Source organism: Hypanus sabinus, chromosome 25 (assembly GCF_030144855.1).
Source record: "Hypanus sabinus isolate sHypSab1 chromosome 25, sHypSab1.hap1, whole genome shotgun sequence".
NCBI lineage: Eukaryota > Metazoa > Chordata > Chondrichthyes > Myliobatiformes > Dasyatidae > Hypanus > Hypanus sabinus.
In genome coordinates, this window is record NC_082730.1 from 2,071,509 (window position 1) to 2,078,602 (window position 7,094).

Below are 7,094 nucleotides of genomic sequence, written 5' to 3' on the forward strand. Positions count from 1 at the left end.
GCCTAATGTTTAGTATTTCCCTTTGATGTGCACAATTCTTATTAAAACACAGTGAATTATTCATTCCGTGTCTGTGTCTCTCCCTCTGCACTCGACCTCCTATAAGCAAAGTTTAACCTTCAAACTGGACTCAGCTGAAATCGGCCCTGAGTTTCATTGGTTAGATGAAGGAGAAGATAAGTCATTGGGGGCTGGGTTGGCAGGAATCGCTCCCGCAGTGCGACAAGGTGGACGAAGGGGTTTGGTACCCGCAACGACGGGTCAGCAACTCAGAAGAGAGAGCCAGAATCAGGCAGCCGCCATTACTGCTCTCACTGCCGCTATTCAGCAGCTCTCCTCCAGGATTGCAGCAATTCCAGCACTGGCGGCTTCCTATCCTCATCTGTTGCAGTCTCATTGGCCTCGGCCACTATTGCCCCGACTCCCTTGGCTGTTTCCGGACCTGAACCGAGCGTTCTTCCACCTTGCAGGTACTCCGCTGAAGCTTTGTTTCCCAATGAGAGCTGACGTTCCCAGCCCAGCCAGATCGGTTCAGAAATTGCATGGTGAATTTAACAGACCGACCCCAGGCAGTCTCTTCAACGCTCTTCGAGAACAGGTTCCTCTGCAGCCCAGTCTTTAAAAAAAGAACAAATTATAGTCGAGTTCGGGATAGCGGTTGACCTTCCAGAACGCGACCAGGATACCACACACTGCCTCCTGGACCTGCGCCAAGGCAGAGGGTCAGTGAATTCCACAACCTTCTGGTAGAGAGCGGACATCCATGCTTCCAGCGGGGACAAAGCCCAGAGGTCTGGCATGAGATTCAGTGGGTGATGAACAAGACATCCTGGATGACCTGATAAATCCTGTCATTTCAATCGACAAGCGGGCAGCTGAATGAAGTGGGGAGAGGATGCCTCGTGCTACCTACTTATCAGATCACTGCCCACCGTCACCCTCTCTCTCATCACCCAGGACAGAGTCCGCAGGTGCAGGGCCTGGATCTATCGCAGAAGGAAGAAGCATGACATAGAAGAACAGGTTTTTGCTATACCGTTGCTCTCAAGGACACTTCCTTGTATCATGTTCCCAAGCGCACAGTAAAAGAGAAAACCAGTTTGTAACAGGGGGAAGCCTGACGGGCCGATTCTCCATGCAAGCATCTTCCCCTAATTGAGTGATATGTCCAGTTTCCCTGAGGTGGGGGTCTCGGCTCCATGAGATTCTGGCATTTGTTGACTCTGGAGAGCCCTGGAATATTTTTAATATCTCTCAGGTTCAAAAATGGGGAGTTCATTCTCAACAACTGAGAGAGAACATTGATATCAAGTCTCTGACAGCCAACCTCTGGGCACCGGAAATATCTGCCTTTCCATTGTATCGCTCTAACTTGTAGGAAGGCGCTCCAAGACTGGGAACCAGCAACCATTTCAGTCCTGGTAAAAGCCTCTGACTATCCACACGATCAATGCCTCTCATCGTCTTATACACCTCTATCAGGTCACCTGTCATCCTCCTTCACTCTAAGGATAAAAGGCCGAGTTCACTCAACCTATTCTCATAAGGCATGCTCCCCAATCCAGGCAACATCCTTGTAAATCTCCTCTGCACCCTTTCTATGGCTTCTACATCCTTCCTGTAGTGAGGCGACCAGAACTGAGCACAATACTTCAAGTTGGGTCTGACCAGGGTCCTATATAGCTGTAACATTACCTCTCAGCTTCTAAATTCAATTCCACGTTTGATGAAGGCCAATACACCATACACCTTCTTAAGCACAGAGTCATCCTGCGCAGCTGCTTTGAGCGTCTTATGGACTTGGATCCCGAGATCCCTCTGATCCTCCACACTGCCAAGAGTCTTACCATTAATACTATATTCTACCATCATATTTGACCTACCAAAATGAACCACTTCACACTTATCTGCGTTGAACTCCATCTGCCACTTCTCAGCCCAGTTTTGCATCCTATCAAAGTCCCGCTGTAACCTCTGGCAGCCCTCCACACTATCCACAACACCTCCAACCTTTGTGGCAGCAGCAAATTTACTAACCCATCCCTCCACTTTCTCGTCTAGGTCATTTATAAAAATCATGAAGTGTAGTGGTCCCAGAACAGATCCCTGAGGCACTCTACTGGTGTCCGACCTCCAAGCAGAATATGACCCATCTACAACCACTCTTTGCCTTCTGTGGGCAAGCCAGTTCTGGATCTACAAAGCAATGTCCCCTTGGATCCCATCCCTACTTACTTTCTCAATAAGCCTTACATAGAATAGTACAGCACATTACAGGCCCTTCGGCCCACAATGTTGTGCCAACCCTCAACCCCTGCCTCCCATATAACCCCCCCACCTTAAATTCTTCCATATACCTAGTAGTACTAGTACATATACCCTGCCTCCATTCCTAGTAGTCTCTTAAACTTCACTAGTGTATCTGCCTCCACCACTGTCTCAGGCAGTGCATTTCCATGCACCAACCACTCTCTGAGTGAAAAACTTTCCTCTAATATCCCCCTAGAACTTCCCTCCCCTTATCTTAAAGCTATGTCCTCTTGTACTGAGCAGTGGTGCCCTGGGGAAGAGGTGCTGGCTATCCACTGTCTATTCCTCTTAATATCTTGTACACCTCTATCATTTCTCCTCTCATCCTCCTTCTCTCCAAACCCTTGCATGGGGTACCTTGTCAAATGCCTTGCTGAAATCCATATACACTACATCTACTGCTCTACCTTCATCAATGTGTTTAATCACATCCTCAGAAAATTCAATCAGACTCATAAAGCATGACCTGCCTTTGACAAAGCCATGCTGACTATTTCTAATCATATTTTGCCTCTCCAAATGTTTATAAATCGCCTCTCAGGATCTTCTCCATCAACTTACAAACCACTGAAGTAAGACTTACTGGCCTATAACTTCCTGAGCTATCTCTACTCCCTTTCTTGAAAAGGGAAAAAACATCTGCAACCCTCCAATCCTCTGGAAACTCTCCCATTCTCATTGATGATGCAAAGATCATTGCCAGAGGCTCAGCAATCACCTCCTTCACTTCCCACAGTAGCCTGAGGGTAAATCCCATCCAGTCCCGGTGACTTATCCAACTTGATGCTTTCCAAAATCTCCAGCACATCCTCTACCTTAATATCTACATGCTCAAGCTTTTCAGTCTGCTGCAAGATACCCCTACAATCATCTAGATCCTTTTCTGTAGTGAATACTGAAATAAAGTATTCATTAAGTATCTCTGCTACTTCCTCCGGTTCCACACACACTTTTCCACTGGCACACTTGATTGGTCCTATTGAGATTGAGAGGGGATCTGATTGCAACATATAAGATTATTAAGGGATTGGACAAGATAGAGGCAGGAAATATATTCCAGATACTGGGAGAGTCCAGTACCAGAGGACATGGTTTGAGAATAAGGGGTAGGTCATTTAGGACAGAGTTAAGGAAAAACTTCTTCTCCCAGAGAGTTGTGAGGGTCTGGAATGCACTGCCTCGGAAGGCAGTGGAGGCCAATTCTCTGGATGCTTTCAAGAAGGAGCTAGATAAGTATCTTATGGATAGGGGAATCAAGGGATATGGTGACAAGGCAGGAACCGGGTATTGATAGTAGATAATCAGCCATGATCTCAAAATGGCGGTGAAGGCGCGAAGGGCCGAATGGTCTACTTCTGCACCTATTCTCTATTGTCTATTGTCTATTCTCTTATGGCTTATCCTCTTGCTCTTCACATACTTATAGAATGCCTTTGGGTTTACCTTGTCCAGTCTGCCAAAGTCTTCTCATGGCCCCTCCTTGCTCTCCTAATTTCATTTTTAACCTTCTTCCTGCTAGCCCTATAATCTTCTAAATTCCTATCATTACCTTTTTTTTGAACCTTTCTTAAGCTTTTCTTTTCTTCTTGACTGGATTTTCAACAGCCACCGTACACTATGGTTCCTGTACCCTACCATCCTTTCCATGTCTCATTGGAATGTACCTACTCAGAACCACACGCAAGTATCCCCTGAACATTTGCCACATTTCTTCCATGTTTCTCTGAGAACATCTGTTTATAATTTATGCTTCCAAGTTCCTGCCTGATAGCTGCATATTTCCCCTTATTCCAATTAAATGTTTCCCTAATTTGTCTGTTCCTATCCCTCTCCAATGCTATGGTAGATAGAACTGTGATCACTATCTCCAAAATGCTCTCCCTCTGAGAGATGTGCTACCTGACCAGGTTCATTTCCCAATACCAGATCAAGTAAAATCTCTCCTCTTGTAGGCTTATCTACATATTGGGTCAGGAAACCTTCCTGAACACACGTAACAAACTCCACTCCATCTAAACCCCTCACTCTATGGAGATGCCAATCGATTTTGGGAAATTAAAATCTTCCACCACAACAACCCTGTTATTATTACTCCTTTCCAGAATCAGTCTCCCTATCTGCTCCTCTATGTCCCTGCTACTATTGGATAGTCTATAAAAAAACAACCAGTAGAATTATTCACCCCTTCCTATTCCTAACTTCTACCCACGGAGACTCCGTAGGCAACCCCTCCATGATTTCCTCCTTTTCTGCAGCCGTGACACTATCTCTGATCAACAGTGCCACGCCTCCACCTCTTTTGTCTCCCTCCCAATCTTTTCTGAAACATCTAAAGCCTGGCAGATGAAGTAGCCATTCCTGCCCCTGCACCATCCAAGTCTCTGTAATGGCCACAACATCATACTGATCCATGCTCAAATCTCATCCACTTTATTCATAATACTCCTTGCATTAAAATAGACACATCCCAAACCATCGGTCTGAGCTTGTTCCTTCTCCATCACCTGCCTATCCTCCCTTTCGCACTGTCTCCAAGCTTTCTCTATTTGTGAGACAACTTCCCTTTCCTCTGTCACTTCAATTCGGTTCCCACCCCCCAGCCATTCTAGTTTAAACTTTCCCCAATAGCCTTAGCAAACCTCTCTGCCAGGGTATTGGTCCGCCTCGGGTTCAAGTGCAACCCATCCTTTTTGTACAGGTCATACCTGCCTCAGAAGAGTTCCCAATGATCCAGAAATCTGAATCCCTGCCCCCTACTCCAATTCCTCAGCCACGCATTTATCCTCCACCTCATTCCATTCCTATACTCACTATCACGTGGCACAGGCAGTAATCCCAAGATTACTACCTTTGAGGTCCTGATTCTCAACTTATTTCCTAACTCCCTGTATTCTGCTTTCAGGACCTCCTCCCTTTTTCTACCTCTGCCATTGGTACCAATATGTACCACGACCTCTGGCTGTTCACCTTCTTACTTCAGGATATCGTGGACGTGATCAGAAACATCCTGGACCCTGGCACCTTGGAGGCAAACTACCAGCCGTGTTTCTTTCCTGCATCCACAGAATTGCCCTTCTGACCCCCTGACTATAGCGTCCCCTGTCACTGCTGCCATCCTCTTCCTTTCCCTACCCTTCTGAGCCACATGGTCAGACTCTATGTCAGAGGTGCAATCACTGTTCTTCCCCAGGTAGGTTGCCCCCCCACAACGGTACTCATACAGGAGTACAGCTTTGTCGACACCCCTGCTCCTCTGTCTCCCACTGACTGTTGAGAGTCCTGACCCCCAGTGGGAGAGAGCATCTATTTTCATTCCTTAACTCAACCGATCTGGCTGAATTTGAAGAACCTTCCAGGACCTGCTCCCTCATCACTGTGGAAATGGATTCATTGTGCAAAGTCCCTCCTCCTTTGTCCCTGAGATGTTCGACTGCAGAGTTGAGTTGCTGATCCTGGCCTTCCTTCTACCATACCCCAGTGATAACAATAATGCCACATTCCCAAGTGCTAATCAGACGACCCACAATCTTCCCTCTCATCAACACCCAATCAGACTCCTACAGTCATACTCTGAGAGTCTACAATACTTTATAACATCAGTCAAATCGAGAGAATGTCGAGTTAGGGTTGGGGAAAAGGATGTACAGGGGACCTGAGGGGGAAAATGCAGAAGGTAGACAGGTAATATCAATGTGCTGGTGAAAGGGGCTGAGAAATAATAAAGGAAGTTAAATCCAGATAAACGTGAGATGATCTATTAGGGAGAACAAAGGGGCTGGGGAAGGACTGAGGAACAGATAGATGGACATCAGTATAGAAGCCCAAAGATCTCTGTATGTCATAGTGCGGATAGATAATGTGATCAGGAAGGTGTATGGGACACCTGCCATTATTATTCGAGTGGTGGGGAGCACTGAGTCCAGAGCAGGAGAGTTATGTGCCAACTTCATACACCTTGGTCAGGAAGGACAGTGCTGAGGAGAGTCTCAGTTATGAGGAGAGACAGGAGACAAGAGACAGAGAGGTGGGTCTGGAGGACATTAGGAGGAGACAATAATGAGGTAGGACATTATTCTGGGACAGCACAAAAGTCACTAACAGTATTTAACAAGAGTCCAGATGAACATTTGACACTCCCCCCCCCCCCCAAAAAAAAAGACAAAGATGTGAAAGGGGTGACATGAGCTAGGAGATGAATAACTATGGATGGGTGTCCCCTTGTCAGTGTTGAGCTGGTGGGCCAAATGTTCTGCTCTGTGTTGTATAACTCCGGGATTCCTTCAGGGCAGGACCTGAGTGACAGTGTCTCCTTGAAACATTCCCAATAAAAGTCATTTTCTTCCTGATCCCTTCTACATTGTTCTGTTGCTGTTTGTAGTGTGATCAGAGTGAAGCTCTGCAAGTGAGGACGGTATTGGCACAGGGCGTAGACTGAGGCCTTTCTCCCAGGGTGAAATCCTGGGCTGGTTGTTTAGGGCCAGGCTGCAAAACATCGGCCTTGGTGCAGTGGGCCTGGAATCTTGAGCGAGGCCAGACAGTTCAGAGCTAAACTGCACAGCCTGGGCCTGTAAGTTAGATCTGGGATGAACAACTGGGTCTGTTGATTAGATTGAGGCCACAGGCCTCATACCTTTATTTGAATCTGATTTAACCCAAAGCTGTCCTGTAGGTGAAGGGTCTTGGCATGAAATGTTGACTGTTTACTCTTTTCCATAGATGCTGCCCAGCCCGCTCAGTTCCCCCATCATTTTGTGTGTGCACCTCCCAGTCTGACTGAAGCCATG